Here is an 18,853-nt window from a genome sequence, read left to right on the forward strand (position 1 = left end):
GTAAATGAAGGAGATATGGGAAAAACACGACAAATCATTTTTGTTGATCCTTTTATTTTGAGTTATTTCGTAGCTAAGCTTCAAAGATATGCCTCTTACGAATAAATAACGTCTATGAGGTTTCTCATATTTAATATTAACTTAATATTAATTATAAGAAATTGTATAATGAAAATTGCTCGAGGTGCACTGTTTAAGGTACAGAAATATATATATTTAGTTTGACAATGGAATAAAAGGACGATTTTGATAACATGGCACTGATTAACTATGTATTACATTTTTTGCATGTCAATTACGATTATTTATAAGTTTTTATCTCTGAAGGAAGGTAAATGTCGTTGTTTTATTTGAAACAGTAAAATATTATTCTTTAACCATATATACTTGAAAAAGTAAATTATACTAGCATTAATAATATCCAATGTTAAGATATTTTATTGCTTTGTGTAAATTATTCTTATAAGAGAGACTAATTATATCAACAATTCTTTATATTAGATACATAACGCATAGTATAATTAATGATTACTAATGAATGTCAATTATTAACTGAGTAATTACTTCCAATAGCAAAGGGAATTGTATATATTCGCACATGATAGCTCTCAGTCAATTGGTTTGCTATTTTTATTCCCACGTAACACGTTTTCTTTATCGATCAATAGGATTCCTGGACAATTATTTCCCCAACCGGTGAAATAATTATCTGCAAACACGATAATAGTAATTACCGTTTTACATGAAGCTGAAGGAAGCTTTTCGCTGGAACACGATAATAGTTCCTTTAGAAAAACCCAATTCACCATGATATCATCTTATTCAACTGAAATACGCAAAAATCGCGCGTATTTTATAGCCTTCGAGAATCAAATTAAAAGACGATTAAACTTTCTATTAAATGAAAGATAAATGATATTATATCGAATCAAAAAAGCTCTTTTATCTTTCCTTCTGAAAATGAGAAATTTTTTCAGAGAGTAAAAGAAATAAAAAGCTGTTTCAATTTGCGTTCATTATACATACAAACAGCATTTTAAAATTCCATTTTCACATTAGAATTTCCATCACGCTAAAAGGATATATTATATAAATAGCATCGTGATAACGTTATCAAAAGTATTCACGTAACTCTTCGTCTTTTTCAACAGCGATTACAATGGATCTCACGTTCCCTTAGTTACGGCAATTACACGTCGCTATTGGTTTACCTAACTGTAGTAATTGCCATGAACTGGCTATTACAAAATTCAATGAACTACTATATTCATCGCGAACCAGGTTATTAAAGCCTACAACGCGGATAACATCCTATAATTAAACCGATCTGCATTCCGAACTTCAACACAACTTCGTGGGATTACAACGTGCGACGTTTAAATTTCAAAACTAATCCAAAGCACAAATTTTAACACAGATTTTAACACAGATTAACATAATGGATCATTAACTGAACAAATATTTTAGTAATCTTTTCAAAGTGTATGCCCGATAATTTTTACGTTCGAGGTAATCATGACACTTTCGTTTTGTGAGAATGCTACTAAAATTTCAAAGTCTTTTACACATAATACATTTATACAAAGTATCTATAATTATTCAGATATTTTCATGAGCCATCGTACCTAAAAGCGTACCTAAAACCGTTACCGTTTCGTATCCGATTAAGTAGGAGGTAGCAAAACGGGAGCAAAAGCGGAGAAAAACGGGAAACAAGCAGACGCTTCCGTTCAACGCCTCGAACAGGACGAAGATCGTTGCACGATCAATTTACTTCACGTCGTTTGCACGAAATCTTTAACTCGGCAGTTAGTCGAGTTTATGGAATGCTTGAGTGCACGACGTGACCCATACGATCTATATTACGATTACGAGGCTGTTGGTGCTCGGAAGGGTTGTTTCAGTGTGAACGTTAAAACGGCGACTAGATCGGGCCGCGTAGCGTGTTTTCGTAATTGTTCGACCCACGCAGAGTGTGCAAAAAATTTTTACAGTTTACAGGACATCGTGTTCGCCGTCGCAGGCAAGCCAACCTCCTCCTCGTACGCGCGAAGTCAAATCGTTATTTTCCAGAGGTCATGTTGCTGACCCTGGTGTTTTTATCGCGATGTTTTACAAGCAACGATCTAGCATCCATGGTTCACTATACGGCGTCGCAATAACGACCATGATGTAGGGATTCGCGTGCAGCAACTTTTTAACCCTTTCTGTACGGTCGTTTCTGCTAAAAAGCAATCGCGTACTAAAGTTATACGAGATGCGTTATTTACAGTTATGCTGGTAGAATTTCTATCGGTTTAGATATTGAACTATGTAAATGGCTAAATATAGAGGCTGTCTTATGACTGGCAGGGAATGACCATACCTCATGAAGTATCGAGAAAATTTTATTTAAATATTTGACACGATAAATATCTTAATCGTTTAAAAATATCATTCACGCGTGTTGCTTCTTGCCAAAAAGGATTCAAGACATTACTTCTTGAATTATAATGTCGTTCTCGTTAAATAGTATAACTTTTTCTAGCAGGTGATTACGACGAACTCGTTTCCCTAAAACAGTTTTCGACTTAATTATTCTGCATATCTTAAAATTGACGAGTTTTGAGATGCGTCATCATCGTGGCAAAGCAACGGTACCTATGCCTAGATAAAATGATTTTGTTTGTTAAAGTTTACTTACAAAAGAGTGTTCGTCAACGTGTTATTTTTCTACTTTTTTAATAAGAACTTTGTGTATACCGTAACTGAGAAAAAGGACAGACGCACACATAAGCCGACACCATAAATGCGATATTGATAGCGTGATTCGCTTCTTCTATCATTTTTTACAGAAACTATCTGGAAAAATGTGAGCGTTGTATTTCGGGGGAATACAGTTCCTCTTGTGGTAGCAAGAGAGTAAAAAAAAACAAACAAAAATCGATAGGATCGCCGTTATTGGAAATCCGAGCGAATTTGAGACGAACGCAGCGAGCTTTGTGAAGATTTGTATCCTATTTTCATCTATGGAAATATCGATGCTACGTGGGAAAAAGTGGTTGTAAAAAGTGTTGGGGAAAAAGAATAGCCGAAAAGCAGTAGATTTTGGTGAAAAAAGATCGTCGCTTTTGAAAGATTTAGATTAATATGTTCGCCAAAAGTAGTATTTTATAAGATTGCTTTTCTAAATAACCAAAATATAATTGTTTCGTGCAATTTACTTTAGAAACTACTTTGTATACGCTACTGAGTATATTGTTTCAATAAATTTCTAAGCTATATGAAGAAACGTTATCCTTTCTTTAATATAACATCTAAATCCATTGCAAAGTTCTTCGTGATAACACATTTCTCATTTGTTCTCAAAAGTTAAACATTTCCTAACAAATTTTATATACAAATTCTCTAAATATCTCTACGGGAAAAGGGGAAATAAAATGCCGGAACAAGTAGCAAACGGTCTCTATGTTCATCGTTATAAAAAGGGATTTCCAAGCGGATCAGAGACGGGCCGGAGGCAAGCACAATGGAGAGCTGAATTCTAATTGAAATGTCTGTGGACAGAACATGAACTGGCAGAGATGTGGCTTCGTAGGCGCGTTAATAAATATGACGCTAAAAACGCGCGGGTCATTCTCCCGACCTCTGTGAAATGAAGATGATGGTGCAGACGTTCAAGAGTAAGCCGGTTATTTCATTCGTACCAGCCAGATATTAAATGCATCGTTTATTTTAATCTGCGACGCCGCACCATCGCGTTATGTACATCGTGTGCATCGAGCGCTTTGCAGCGAAAAACGTTGTTGCATCGTGGCGCATAATCGCGGGAAGAAGCACCTGGATAACGACGACCGAAGTGTGTTAGTCACGATTACGCCAATCCTTTTCTAATCGAATTCGACCATTCTCCTTGTTAGCGTGCTCTTGTGATCGTTTTCTGTATGAAAAAGCGAAATTGATCCGAGTGTATATAAAGATAGTTCTTTATTAAGTGAAACAGATGTTGAAATTGTTTTAAATATTCGTGCGTTTGTTACGTTCTACTTGGAACTTTATTCGCGTACCTATAATCATTGAGAAATCGCGAAACAAGCGATTAACGTTTAAATAGGAAACAATTAATACATTATAAGGCGAAACGAGATCGAGAAAATTGGAATCCAGAGAACGAGCATGAACAGTCGAACGTTTGTTCGACGTCCAAATAAATTGCTCCGTGGTATTGGTCGTTGAAATATCACCAGAATCAACCAATAGAGACCGGAATGTCGACGTTTTTTCCGTGAGACGCCGCGCTTATTTGCGACGGCTTAGGTCGGAGCTTTACACGGCGCGTCCGGAGTAAAACAAACGGTGCAGTAAATATCCATCTGACACATCTATAAAGCCAATAATTGCATCGGCCTTGAAGCTCGCCGGCGATCGTCACGGTTCAAGCAACTCCTCGGGAACGACTGTTCCCGCCGAAACGTCAAATTTATTCCTGCGGAGCTAAAAGGCGAGAAGACAACCGTCGACTGCCCGTTGTTCCAAAAAGATTGTACGCGTTGCAATACGCCGAGTGACAATCAAAGTTAAAGTTACAACGAGCTTTTTGCTCTTCGACTATTTATTCTTATAAAGCGCAGAGATGTTCGGATTAAACGCCACGCTTAACCCTTTGTCCTGATGATACATTACGTATTCGTTTTGTAGTAATTATAGCATTACTTACATTAACCTTTATCTGTCAGAGGCTGAGTCATTGTCGTCACCAAAGTCGAATTTATATTTGTATTTGTAATAGAGATAACTCTGGGATTGTGTTTTATAGCGATCAAACAAAGAACTGAATAGAAAGAATTTCTATCTTTGTCTAACAATAGGATTTATACAAAAAGTAATTTTTTAGTAATCTGGTGTTAGTTCACTATATCGACTTTTGAATAATACACGTGTACTCTTTTCATTTTCACAGTGCGTACGATATTTCGATAAAAAATAGTCAATTGACTATAAAATCAATCAAAAAGATTATCGAATATGACTTCACGAAACAATATTTAACTTTTAAATAGGATTTTTAAATAGGATAATTGTGCGTGTATACCACTAAAAGTAACGAAATCAATTAAAACGAAATACACGTAATGTTCAACGTTCCACTTCACAACGAGTTCCAATCATCCGCCATCAATCACCGTAAAACAATTTCAACTCGCCAGCAGCTTTGTTCATTTTCAAACTCGATTCATCTCTCACAATAGAAAAACGATCCTCGAGGAATTGGATTGACACGTATGTACGTACGCGCCAAACACGGCTATCTCATTAAAGTCACTGTATTATCCGACCATTAGAACAATCGGGTAGACCTGTCCGATGGAATCCGTCAGGAGTATCCACCATGAAAGATCAACGTCAAACGTCAACCTAACCTTACGGCCTGCTTACGGTGATTCCGGTCTGACGACCGATTTTTATTAATAGTCGTGCACAAAGAGAGACGAAGAGTTTGCGAGTGTCGTTAAGGGTCCATAGGGATCTGGACGACGTGGCAGTGTGCTCGACTAAAGTACGACCGGCATAAATATCGGCGATGCATGTCCCCTGGAACGGGCGCAATTAGAGACAGAAACGCGAGTAAAGAAATCGAGGAACGACGGAATGGGAAGGGAGGAAGGGGGTGGGAAACAGAGGGGAACCAGTCGACACCGTGAACAGTACCACGAAGTCGTGACCCAGCGTCGGAATGGAGTTATCGGCTATGAACCGGCTGCTAGAGAGCCAACCCGCGGCAGCGTGGATCTCGAAGGCGTAAATTGGTCGAGGGGGATCGTTTTATTACGAGAGGGGGATGCTAGGAAGGGCCAAGGGGGATGGAAGAGGCAAGGAAAAGGGACCACGGTCTCTGGCCACGAACTGGACGGTCACTGTGTTGCCTTCTCTCTTTCATTCTGTCTTTGTGCACGGGCTTCTTCTTCTCCCCCTGTTCTCGCGTTTTGTTCTTCCTATACAGTACGAGTACGCGAACGAAGAGGTGCCGGGACACCGTTGTGCTATACTACGGCGGCATACCATGGGCAAACCGTACCAAACCGTGCCGCTCCGTATCCGTGCCTCCTGTGCGGAATTTTGCTCGCTGACGATCAGCGGTTCTCATCGTTCGAACCTTGTTCCCATCTTTTATGGTTCGCGTTTAAAAGGCCGACGAAACCTTTTTTCTCTGTCTATATACTTGATCGTTATTGCCCTGCATTGAATGTAGTACTGAGTTACGATTAGTGGACGAGCGTACCTTTTCCCAGAGTACCTTTTTCGTGTTTGTAATATGTGAGATTGGTTTCTACGAAGTCAGTTAAATGGGTCGTTTATTGTTCCTGAAATATTCCTCTGGTATTGGATAATCAAGATTCGTGTTTAGATGGTAATCTAAATATGTGTAAATGTCTATGTGTTCAAGTTTTAGCAGTTAAAACTCTACGTATAATCGGAATTTTATTTGATCAACGGAATGGAAGTTGCATATATATATATTTTTACTTCAATGGAAGCTAACAGTTGCTCAGAGGAAGAATCTAATTTCTGCGCTTATTTCTGAATCTATTTTCGAATTTTTGCATTACATAGCAATATTTCGTTCTGCATTAGAAAATCGGAGAAGAACGGATGTGACGAAATAAATAATTTAAAAAATAAATAAATAATTAAAACACATTACTGTTCGTACTCGCATAAAGATTTCAAGATTCGTAATAAAACCATCCACATAAATCTTACATATCGTTGCCTGTACTTATCTTGCAACCAAAAAATTCCATTAATATTAATTTTCCATTAAGCGGTTCATAACGAATCGACGTCAAAATAAACCGATATTGATCATGATCGATAATTGTATCGTTTAATATTCGTTTACAATAAACTTAAGCTAACCAAGTCTTACCCAAAACGTGAAAAATTAAACATTCTATTTACGCGGATAGATGCAGGATAAATCTATTTCGCCAAGGAGGAAATTTCTCTATTGTGCAAGTAATAACTCCACTGGTAATTTCTGCCTCTGACTGTGAAAGACAGAGGACGGTCTGTCGATGATTGATGTCAAACGACGGACAATTAACTCGGTTGTGTCCACGTCCGTCTATCCATATCAATCAATAGTCACTTGAATCGTTAGAAATCTTACGGCTTATCGACAATAAATCGTCTTGTATCCCGTTTTCGACAAAGCACCGTCTCAATTATTGGCCGAGATTAAAAGTGCAATTCATTGTTTGATACGCGGATCGACCTTGAATTCCGAGGCACAGCATGAAACAAGCAGAATCGAACTGGTGTGTGCGTAACTATGGTGCGAGAGAGGGTTCACGGCTGCTTCGTGCGCCATAAATATTCCGGTGAACGCGCGAGCGCGGCGTTACTGGTTATCGCGGTCCCTGGCTCGACGATTAACCGCATTTAACAAACTAAATTTTACGAGCGAAACGCGGCCGGCTCGTTCGCGCCAATTGGACCGCGCGTCGAGACGTCACGCCGAATGGTTACGCGATTTCCTAGAATTTTCCGCCGCCCGATCCTTTCGATTGCCGTGACATGCAACTGCACGCGAAATCAATTTAAAATTACGATTTCAGCCTGAAATATACGAGCGCCCGTTCTTGTGTGAGTAACGTGACGATACGAAAATAACAGAGGACGATAATGGGACGATAAATTAAATTAGAAATATACATACTGACCGTATGTACGCTTTTATAAGCACATTTTTTCATTCGAACATTAGGAACCTATGTTATTGTTGATGTAAATTGTCACACGGACTTTCGCGATGACAATTATACGTATCCTGTTTTAAGGCTGGTGTGTAAAATATTTCATTGAACAGTTATTTCAAACGATGATTTCCGATAACTGATGACTTGTACGAATAACTTTCCAATAACTGTGAAATATGTATAAATAGATGGAAAGTATAAAACGTCCCACAAACTATATAAAATTTTACTCGCTGTTACGCGACTCATTATTTCTCTCCATTTAGTACGTTGTAAATCAAAAATCGATTTCACATTAAGTCACGGAGATTAAACAACAGATTCAAATTCGGACGCTACATCGCTACGTATTAATTGCAAACTCGATCGGTTTTCGTTCCCTGAAATATATTTCATACGGTTATATCGACAATTACCTCATAAAACAGTGAATATCTATTTGATGTGTGCGTGCTTTCCACTCGCAGAAGTTGATCCGCGATTGCTTTCGAGCGTTATAAATACTTTTATTAACGTCAAATTACACGCCGACACCCATTACGCTCTTCATTTGCGCTTAGTGAACAGCATGTTATATGAAATATAATAAACCGTTATCGCGCTTGGCAAGAATAATTTACTCGCTGAAAATTGATCTACCGCCCGTGTTTGCAAATACAACATGGTATATAAAATGTACGAATACACCATGAACGCAGGATCGTTATTTCGTTGAAAGCAGATCGTAAATTGCTTCTTACGTACAGACGCATACTTTCATTCATAAGTAGTACAGTAGTATCCTTTCGAATGTTGCAAATATTTCTATTAAAGTTCCCATGACTGATGACCAATTTTACGAACCTTATTTGTAGACGTTGAAGGCGATCTGTGAAAGATTTTGTAAAAAATCGAGCGTGTATTAATCAGCGGCAAAAACAGTTCAATCGATTTACGTTAATACTTTTCACATGAAGGTTTCACGAGTTCCTTGACTTTTCATCAAATTATAAATCCCCTTTCTCTAAATGTCCAACTTCAGCAATCCGAACGAAAGTTAAAACGTTACAAATGCTTGCCTTTGAGTGGGATAGCTGCTTTCAACTCGACTTTCCATGGATTATTTAACAGAGGGAGCGGTATATGAAATCCGTGGACGCGGCGATCCGTTTAACGAAATTAATTTCGCCGTTGGCAACGAACGCATAATCGGCCGGGATCGTAATTTGTGGCGTGTCGAACCAAGCGACGCGGAAGCGAGAGCGCGTCACGATTACGCCACGAAACATTGGAATCGTTGGACGAGCGTAAACCCGACAAAAGAAGGTCTCCTTCTATGGTACGTGGGCCATAAATATGTATTCTATAGGTTTCGTTCTGGTGCAGGAACGTACGCATCGATGAGTCCGAGTTATGTGTAGACGTGCTAATAACGAGCCGATTCTCTATTCCGCCGCGAATTCCACCCCTCTATTACACGGCACGCTTCCACCCCAGAATTTATAGACACCGTCGGCATTCCGATATTCCCGTGAGCTTGAAAGTCGTCGTTTCCCAGAAACTCGTCGAAAAATCGACCGGTTATTTATTCCACGCGGCGTTCTCGTTTGGCTCATTAACATGGAAATTGAGTTACTCCTAATCACCCCGAGATCGGTTAACGGCGACCAGCTTGAAATGCCTCGAACGCTTCAGCGTATAAGAGACTGGAAAAACGTGTTGTAAGATAGGTTTCGAGTGCTAGTTGGTTTTAATAATTAACGGTTAATAGCTTTAATAGGTTATGAGAACGTTGAAGAAAAAAGAGACTATTCCCTTATATGCATAATGTTGTCATTTGATAGCCTATCTACTGTAATATGTTAGTACTTGTAAAATTTCTTTGTAATTTAGTAGATACGTATTTATGTTTGTTAGTACGTATGATGTCTGTATAATCGAATAAATTGAGCGTCTGTCTTTAAATAAACCTCGTTATGTTTCATTATCTTATTATTTCTATAACCATGCCTCGCTATTATTTGCTGATATTGCCTTATTCTGCATTTATTATTGAGGGAAATATTTTTAAAAGATTCTTCGTCGGAGAAATGTAACTATAAATGAAAGAAATTATGTAATTCATTAAATAGCGTAATACTTTTCTATACCAATCCCACCTTCATGGAAAGGAATTATATGCTCCCTTAATTACTCGAATAAAACCGTGCTATGTTAACCCAGGATAATAAAACTGCATTATTAAATATATGGTAGACTGAATTTACATTTAAAGGATAACGTGTTAAAAATGATACGCGTAGCCGAACGTACTGCACAGAAAAATAATTCGGCTGTCAAATAAAAACGCTATCGTCATTCTTTAAAAGGTTAAATTAGCCGCGAAAGTGGCTTGATTCAACATAATTCGCGTGCCTCATTAAAGTCGATTAACATCGTGTCTTTACACGTTTCGCGTATGAATATACATGAGGACCATAAATTTTCCCGCTTAAATATTAACGTTTAAATAACAGCACGATAATTTCCGCTGTTTACCTCTGTTCAACAAGGTGTTTGCACGGCGCTGTTCAGAAGCACGACAAAGGAGGGGGAAGAGAAAAAAAAAAATAAAGAACAGAGAAAAATGAGTATGAGCCTGAGGTGAGGAATATTAACTGTTCGAAGAAAGAGAAGCGTAGGGGTCTCGAAGCGAGGAATTGCTTTTATGAAGGGAAGAAAGATAACGAGCTCGGATAAACGGCACGACATGTTGTTCGCCATGCAAACGAGTACAAACAAATAACGTAACTGTCCAGGACCGCGATATGTCGTCGTTTAACCGGCCAATACAAACGTCCGACTATTAGCATAATCGGAAACGATATCCATCGATAAACTCGGCTGACTTGCCACAATTCACAACGCGTGAACCGAACATTTTCTGAATTTAACAAGTAGGACTCGTTAGTGGCAATGATAAGATAACGACAAAATTAATGCGCTACTAAGTTTGTTCGTGGCGATGGTTTTAATGTAAAATATAACAGTCTGTGTATCTCGTGACCATTAAACGGTTCAATGGCGAAATCGAGGAACGTAATGAAACGTAGGTTCCAACAGCGTTGTTTCTATTAACGATAAGGTTGAAATATTTAATATTTGTCTACAAACTTACGCAATATGAGTATTTTATAGTGTATGTGTTTGACGATAAATCGACCAATATTTAGCTAACATTGAAAATGTATCGAAGTATACGATTAAGCAGTATTCACGGTGTTTCAAAAGCTGTGACACTAGTACATAATCTTCCAAAATTTGTAACATTTATTTTAACGCCGCTTTCACCTATTGCTTTTTTCATTTCACTTATTTAACTTTTTTACGCGTACGGATTGTTCAATGAAAAGATGTAATAGATTCAATGCCTGATTTTGAACTCGAATACAATAATTTACATTTTACTTGTACAATGTAAAATAATTTATATTATATGTGTTTTTCACTCTGATATCTACTTTATCAGAATATAATTGGTCATTTGTAGAAAAATGTATGTTTATCTTTTCTCAAAATTTGAAACCAATAATCATTTATATTCATTACCTAATTAATGAAATTTATAAAGTAGCTGTAGATATTTCTAGACATAAATATACTATCGTAATGTAACCGGTTCGTTTTATGTCTCAATAAAAACATTGAATAATCGATTGTATGACAGTTTGCCCTGTATTAATATCAGAACAAGAAGTATATATTGTACAATACAATTTTAAGACTAATTATAAGCTCAAAAAGAAATATGTTTATATGTCGTCATTAAATTCTTCTATTTTAAAGTCACACAGAAGGAAAATGATATGGAAGCTTAATAACGATTATCCCATCGATGGATATTTTCTATTTACAAACTTATCGAACTTAAAATCTCATCTTTACCTATATATGTTACGCTATCCAGATCGTCAAGTTACAATTTAATACGAATTATACCTATCCATAAATATCTAACCTAAATTCTTCGTAAGCGCTTAAAAATTCAATACTCGAATTTCGTCGTCACAACCATTGTACAGTCACTTGCTTATTGTTAGTCGAGTCGACACGGTGAATCAGAAACGAGATTGCGGCATCGAAATCACCGCGAAATCGTGCGGGACAAGTCCCGGGACTTGTCGCCTGTTCCGCCTGTATTTCACAAACGGAGCCATTATAATGACATTTAAACGGCGCGCCGCAGATTGTACAGCGACGGGCATAACCTTTCCTAACCGGCTGATTTATTTGGCACTGAGTTGAACCAACAAGCGGTATCGTGAAGAATTACGAGGGCGTGATGAATCTAATAAAATGGCCGTGCACTCTGGCCCTCAATTCGTGACGCTTTTCGCTTCTCGTTCGATCTCTCGTCGATGTGGTTCTCGTAACCAAATTAAAGCTGTTGTGCTTTTGTTTTTTCTTTTTTATTGTAGAGTATGATCGAGTGGTCTAAAACGGTGCCACGAAAAGGAAAATAATTTTAGTTTTCGAACTTCGATGGGTGTTTGCTTATGACGTGAAATTATTACTTTCTATTTTAATATTTTTAAACTTCCAATTCGCCGACTTTTTCGGTTTTAATACATGAGATATAGTTTCTTACGTTGTAACTTAATTTAGTAGAAATTACATCAACGTAGATATCTATATTGCTGGTTTAAAAATTGTGAAAATAATTGAAAATATAGACGAACAATGAAGAGTATTTGGGAATAGTTTATTGAGTATTAATCACTTGAGATAAAGCGTTCAATGCCATTTATAAATACATATCATGTTATTAAAGTATGACAAAAAATCATAATTCTTTAACTGAAAGAAGAACCTTAAAAAGAGAAAAACTTTCACACAAGGATACAGAAATAGAACTGATTAGTGTTCGTACATGTTCCATCAGTTCACCATCAATTTTTTGTATCATCTGAAATGCAACTTAATAACATATCTTTAAAGACAAACAAAAAGGAAAACCGATTAAGGAGTGTTTCGAAACGTCATGGTTTAAATCTCCTTTTTACCTTTCGCATGCGTAATCAACACGCAACCCTCACGAAGCGACGGTAGCATAATCAAACTCGGCCCGACTCGTTCAAACTAATGATGCCCCGATCATTTTTCACACGAAACAATCGGCCGATTGCTGTTCTCCAGGCTTCTAATCGAGTTCTCGTCGAGCAAAATTCAATCGAGAGAAACGAGTTCGCTCGTCGTACGACGAACCGCGTCGTTTCAGCATCTCTTTCCTCGAAAGTCAAGAGTCAATCCTGCGTCAAAGATTCTACTTCCACATCCATGAAATCGACGCGCCTGGCAGACCACTCGCTGGAAACACAGATTGTACGCGTCGGCACGCGCGCGCGCCATCGAACACACGCGTCTTTCTGTTAGCGACGCGACGAGTCGAGTCGAGTCAAGTCGAGTCGAGTACACATAGTACGAGGCCCTGCACACGTTGCAACGGCGCATGAGTCGGTGACCTTGAGTCACGCACGATGAAGCATCCGTTTGAGTGTCGGTCGAGGAGCAAAGGGAGAGAACACCGGGGAAGGAAGGAACGAAGCCAGAACCAAAGCTGAAGCTGAAGGAAACGAAGAGAAGAGGAGAAAGGCAGAGAGAAAGAAAGAGTCAAAGGGAGGAGAGAAATAGCAGGCGCGAGTGGCAAGGGAACGAGCCGCGAACCAGACGAGAGGAACAGAGACCGGATATAAAGAGACCGAACAGGAGGGATGAAAAGGATGTTGAAGAGGGAGAAGAATTTTATGGCGGAGGAGCTTAACTAACCCGCGTAAGTATTCTCGTGTGTACTCTAAGGTATAGTTTGCTTCTTTTGTAGCTCGGTTTGCACGCGTCTGCTCACGTTTGCGGCTGTTTGATCGCGATTGTACGCGTGTCTGCGTATGTCCGGGTCACGCAGACGCGCGCGTTCCCCTCGAGACTGAGCTGTAGGAGGTTTGTCCGTGTTCGATCGCATCGTCTCTGTACGCGCGTGGATCGTGAACGCTCGTGCGCGGCCGCGTGAATCCGCCACGCTTCGTTGAATCGCAATGTGGAACACGTCTTGGGATATATACACCGTGGTTCGTGCCTTTTATCGTTATTCGACATTTATTTGTTCGCCGCAGAAACGGAACTCCGGTTACGCGGCGGCGACCTAGGCGAATTCACGAGCCACAGGAGAGCCTAGATTCGACCGTGGAACAGTTAGCTTCTGTCGCTCAGTCCCTCTGGTTCTGATTTTCCATTCAACGTTGCCTCACGATTTCTGCGAAATAAAATCTCTGGATAGCGCGAACGGAACTCCACCAAATCCTGCACCACATTACTACTTTTTGTACCTTTGTTTTTAATTGAACGCGAGTCCATCTATGGGAAGAATAGTTTATTTTATTCGTTCTCTTACTCGTACGATATTCAGCCAAGCTCGCGCCAATCTATCGAAGAAAGCATACAATTGTACAGGATTAAACTGATCCCAAGTAATCTCGCGTAATAATATCGTATACACGATATAGCTTTATAATACTGATGAGTTAGAAACTAGAGGATTATAAGGTTCTTTGTATATCAGCGTGCTGTTTGCGCCGTACGTATTTCATGTTCGGGATTATAAAAAGCACAATGAATTATTCAAGTGATGCTATTTGAGAACCGCTGTTACAAGACTCCCTTGTAAAACGAGAAGCCAAACGTAATCCCAATCAGCTCTCGCGCCTACACGAGGGAATCTTTCTTCATCGTGAGCTAACAATAAGTCACGAATGGCTTCACGGATTAGCAGTAAAACCAGGAAATCTTCACGGAGGATATACACGCGTGTACAAACAACTACGTACAACTTCATTCGACGCAATTACACGAATTCAAATGCGCAAATCCTCCCTCTTAACTTTTGTCCCTATAAAGATGGAAAGAAAAAAAATGTGGTCCCAATTGTTTTTGTAAATATATCGTCATCTTAGATTTTACATACGTGTAAGATTACTTATTAAAATCGACAAGAAATAATAATAAACGAATTTAATAAAAATAGCCACTGTACTTAAGCGTTTTCAAAATCTAATCCATTCGTGAACCATCCGCTTCACATATTACAAACCTATGAAATTTCACTATATTTTAAAATGATTAATAATTTATAATAATTGTGTTTTATTATAAACGGTGTGAAATAATAGTAAGCGAAGTTCAATAAAATAAAAGAAAGTCTACAATGCCTTCCAAGATTGGCTGCGTTTATTGGCCACTTTATAAGTAGCATCAAACTCGTGAGGTTTATAAAATACGAAAGAATCTCGATCATGTGAAGTAATATCTTATTATAAGCGATTAAAAATGATAATAAAGAAAATTCAATAAAGCTAAAGAAAGTTCTTGAAGTTCCTTGAAACTCATCCCATCCATTCATCACATTATAATCGCCATCAAACTCACGAGATTTATAAGACGCCCAACAACCTCGTCAGAACAAAAACGTAGTTCAATTTCCCTCGATCGGGAGAATTAAAAAATTAATAATTGCCTAAGGACAAAAAGTACGACTCAGATGATGCCTATCATTGATGAAGGCACGAGATCATCCTCGCTATTCTGCACTTGACACCACACGCTCGTAACAAGTGCTAGTTGTTGGGTGGCTGGTTCTGCCGCTTCTCCTTCGTTCTTCCTTCGAAATCGAGAGTCCATTGGCTGGAAGCGCGCAAAACCAGTCTCTGGAGGGTAGAGAAAGACGAGGACGGGGCTGGCCGGATGAATCGGGAGAAAGAGAGAGATAGGAAGAGGCAAAATTTCTTTGAGGAATTTACGGTGAATCATGTTTTCCCGTGGCAAAACTCGCTTTCGATGAGTCCAGTTTAACTGCGCTCACGTCCACGCTGATTTCCGTTTCGATCGATTGCCGATTGTGGTTAGGAGATCAGTGGACCGAACAATGATTTCCAAATCAAATTGCGTGGAAAAGTACTGCGTTCCGTTTAAGGAGATATTCGAACGTTATATATACAGGGTGTTCCTGGTAAGTAGATCAAGGTATAGGTATCTCCGTTGCGAGTGAAGTTGAGAAGAATCAAAGGGAATTAATAATTTTAATAATATTTCTAATTTACTTTCGATTACTCTTGCACTGAATTTATTTCTAAGGTGATATCTTATGAAATATCCTACATTAGTGCAAATAAAAACATGATTATGTAAGATATATTTTTTATTATTCATAGATTATATGATACCTGTACTTATTACAATTAAAAATAATTCGCCTACGCTGACTTTAGGTTTAACACTAATAGAGTGTTTGATTAACACATATAGCTAGATATATTCTTCAAATTTAATTCGTACGATTTACCCAATTAGAGTAAACACTCAGTAACAAAATGAAATGTTTCATTAACAATAATGCCTACTATCAACAATTTCAAACATGTATCTCGATGTTCATTATAAACTACAGGAATATTTACGTTTGAATTAATGTAGCAGCCGTAAGGACTGAATAAAGAGAATCGCTGATAAAATCTTGCTCTGCCCTAAAGAGAAAAGCTCTTGCAGTCGAAAGGAGAACGTGACTCATATTCTCTCTGTGCAACTCACTTTCAGAAGCACTTAACGACATCCATGTATAACGCTCAACTTCTAATCCGAGTCGACTAAATATCTGTTGCTAATTGAATGCACGCGCTCGCTCGCTGCTGTGATTAAAGTTACTCGGTGGACGTAATCTGGCTGCTCCAACTTCTCATTATCTTCTTTCCTCGAATAAACTAGCGAGCGTAGCAACCCTAATTAACAAACGAAAAAGTTCCAAGATTCCCGCGAGAGACGTCAACGCGTTACTTAGGCCGCGATAAACAGACGGAAAAATTCTTATGAATGACCAAGACACTGCGAGAGCTGCGACGCGACCATAAACTAAAAACTAAAAGGAATCAAACACTTTTTTTAACCACTGCGCTGCTCTGAGAAGTCGCCGCTTTTCATTAGCATTTCGAGCGCGTAGTCAGAATTCTGCTCTTTGAGACCACATTCGCTTATCGTTCGCGCGGAATCTAGCTTTTTAATTAAAAGGAAAATTCTATCCAAAGTTTTGCCATTGTTAATTAAAGGATATTATCACATAGATGAACGCGACTAACGACCAGCTGAATCGTATTATTCACGAGTGCAATTAAAATTTCGTCATTTTCCATTCGTTTCTTTTTGTACACGTAGCCAGGTAATGACACTCGTTACTTATTTTTATGTAAATCTCATTATATTTTGTCAGACAAGTGACGACGTCTCGACGTTTAATATGATAGGGTGAAATATTAATGATGCGCCATCAGTATGGTACTTACCCCCTTGGAATGATTTATCGATGTATGCAGCGAATGTTAAATGAAGTAAGAGACTGAATGGCAGAAAATGAAGAAACGCGAAATGCATGTAATAAGGTAAAAAGCCAAAAGAACAGAAAGCTTATTAGACTCGAATCGTGAAATATGTATTATCTTAAGGTTCTGCCACTTTTTCGATAATATTGTATTATTCAAGATACATGTACGTAGTTGAAGTTTCATAGCATATGTATCCTATAGTTTGTTGCATGTCTAAATATACTTACAATATATTTCTTATTAAATGCATTGTATAAAAGCTATCAATGCGTGAAATATTTTATGATAAATAGCAAGAAGTAAAATCAAAAAGAAGTTTTACTTTTCATCTTTTTACGTTATCTGAACTTGATTCTTTAACAAACTATGAAGAAAATAAATATAAATGCAAAGTTAAGCGATCGAACAAACATTTGGAAGAAAATAACGACAAACACGCGCGAAGAATTAATACAATTCCCGTAAATAAGTAAAACATTATTAACTAATACACCGAAATAATTTTCAAGTATGTTAGAGTATATGCTTAATTTAGATCGTATTACACGCGTCATTTACATTTCATAAGAAGTACCTTTTTGTCCGAAAGAAATCCATTGTGCATAGAAAATAAAGCAATTTAGTCTGTGTATTTTTATTGATTTTGAAAGATCGTCTCATGAATAAAGTATACTCTTCACTGGCCATTTTGTACCGGCTGCAAGGTCGTTGCGGGAGTTAAACTGTGAAACCATTATAAGAGACAACTGGTTTGAAGGCATGATTTATCCTTGAACTTACACATACATATACACCTGTGCAAGCCTACGCGCACGCGTTCAAAGAGTCCAATGCTAATTTCGCTTTGTACAACAATGCTTATTCATCTCTTTCGAGACAGGTCGAATTCCATTTATCGACCGTCTGATTTGTTACGGCATGGCAGTTTAATGGCAACACAAATCTTTGCAAATGCAACTTTATATCCGCTTAAATAAAAATATAAGCACGAGTATAACTATGGAAAGTTTACATGTCCTGAAATACTTTATCTACTACGTATTTACTTCCCTTCCCAATTTTTCAAAGCTTCTTCACATATCAACAAACAATTATCTATATTTTGACAAAAAGTAAAATGTAAGCTTTAGAAACTGGAGTTTGAAAATTAAAAATATGAAACTGAAATATAGAATAATAATGAAATCGCATAATTCAGTTATGTGATACAAGGGATACAAATATAAGAATGAATATAGATTCTGTAACTATGTTGAATAAAACAAATTTTTGGAATAAATGTTATTAAGGACTATAAGTCTTTCAAGATCGAAGAAAATCCTCTCTTTAGAAAACTCTTAGAAAACTCTCAAAATTATTTCCTACTATTTGTATATTAAATCTTTCAAGAATCAATTCCTGCGACAGTTTTAAAAAATACTTGTCACTTTTTATGTGTCTCCCATTCTATATATAAGTATACTTATATATAAAGATACATATAAAAATAGATATATAAATATATATAAATATACTAATGAAAATTTTGATCAAATTCTTAAGTAATGTTACTTTAAATAACAAAATCGGACATGGTAACATTTGCAAGCAATTTCATGAGAACTGATACGAAAGTATTAAAATATCATGATGCGGTTTCAACGATTAGTCTCATTAAACTACCGCGGGATATTTTGTATTTCGAAATTAACCGAATTTCAGGTGGATAAATTTATTATTTGATGTTACATCCGAGTG

General features: G+C 37.6%; 1 protein-coding gene and 1 long non-coding RNA gene across 4 annotated transcripts in view; both read right to left on the reverse strand.

Annotated features, from left to right (window-relative positions):
• Window positions 1–18,853, reverse strand: part of LOC117155877 (uncharacterized) — a 381,740-nt gene that overhangs the window by 52,950 nt on the left and 309,937 nt on the right. The window lies entirely within an intron of this gene.
• LOC143303015 (uncharacterized) lies at window positions 12,441–13,156 on the reverse strand. The gene is made up of 2 exons (XR_013058975.1): window positions 12,761–13,156; window positions 12,441–12,663 (listed from the first exon to the last, which is right to left on the reverse strand). It is a non-coding gene; the product is annotated as an uncharacterized LOC143303015 (long non-coding RNA).

Source organism: Bombus vancouverensis, chromosome 8, assembly GCF_051014615.1.
Source record: "Bombus vancouverensis nearcticus chromosome 8, iyBomVanc1_principal, whole genome shotgun sequence".
Lineage (NCBI taxonomy): Eukaryota > Metazoa > Arthropoda > Insecta > Hymenoptera > Apidae > Bombus > Bombus vancouverensis.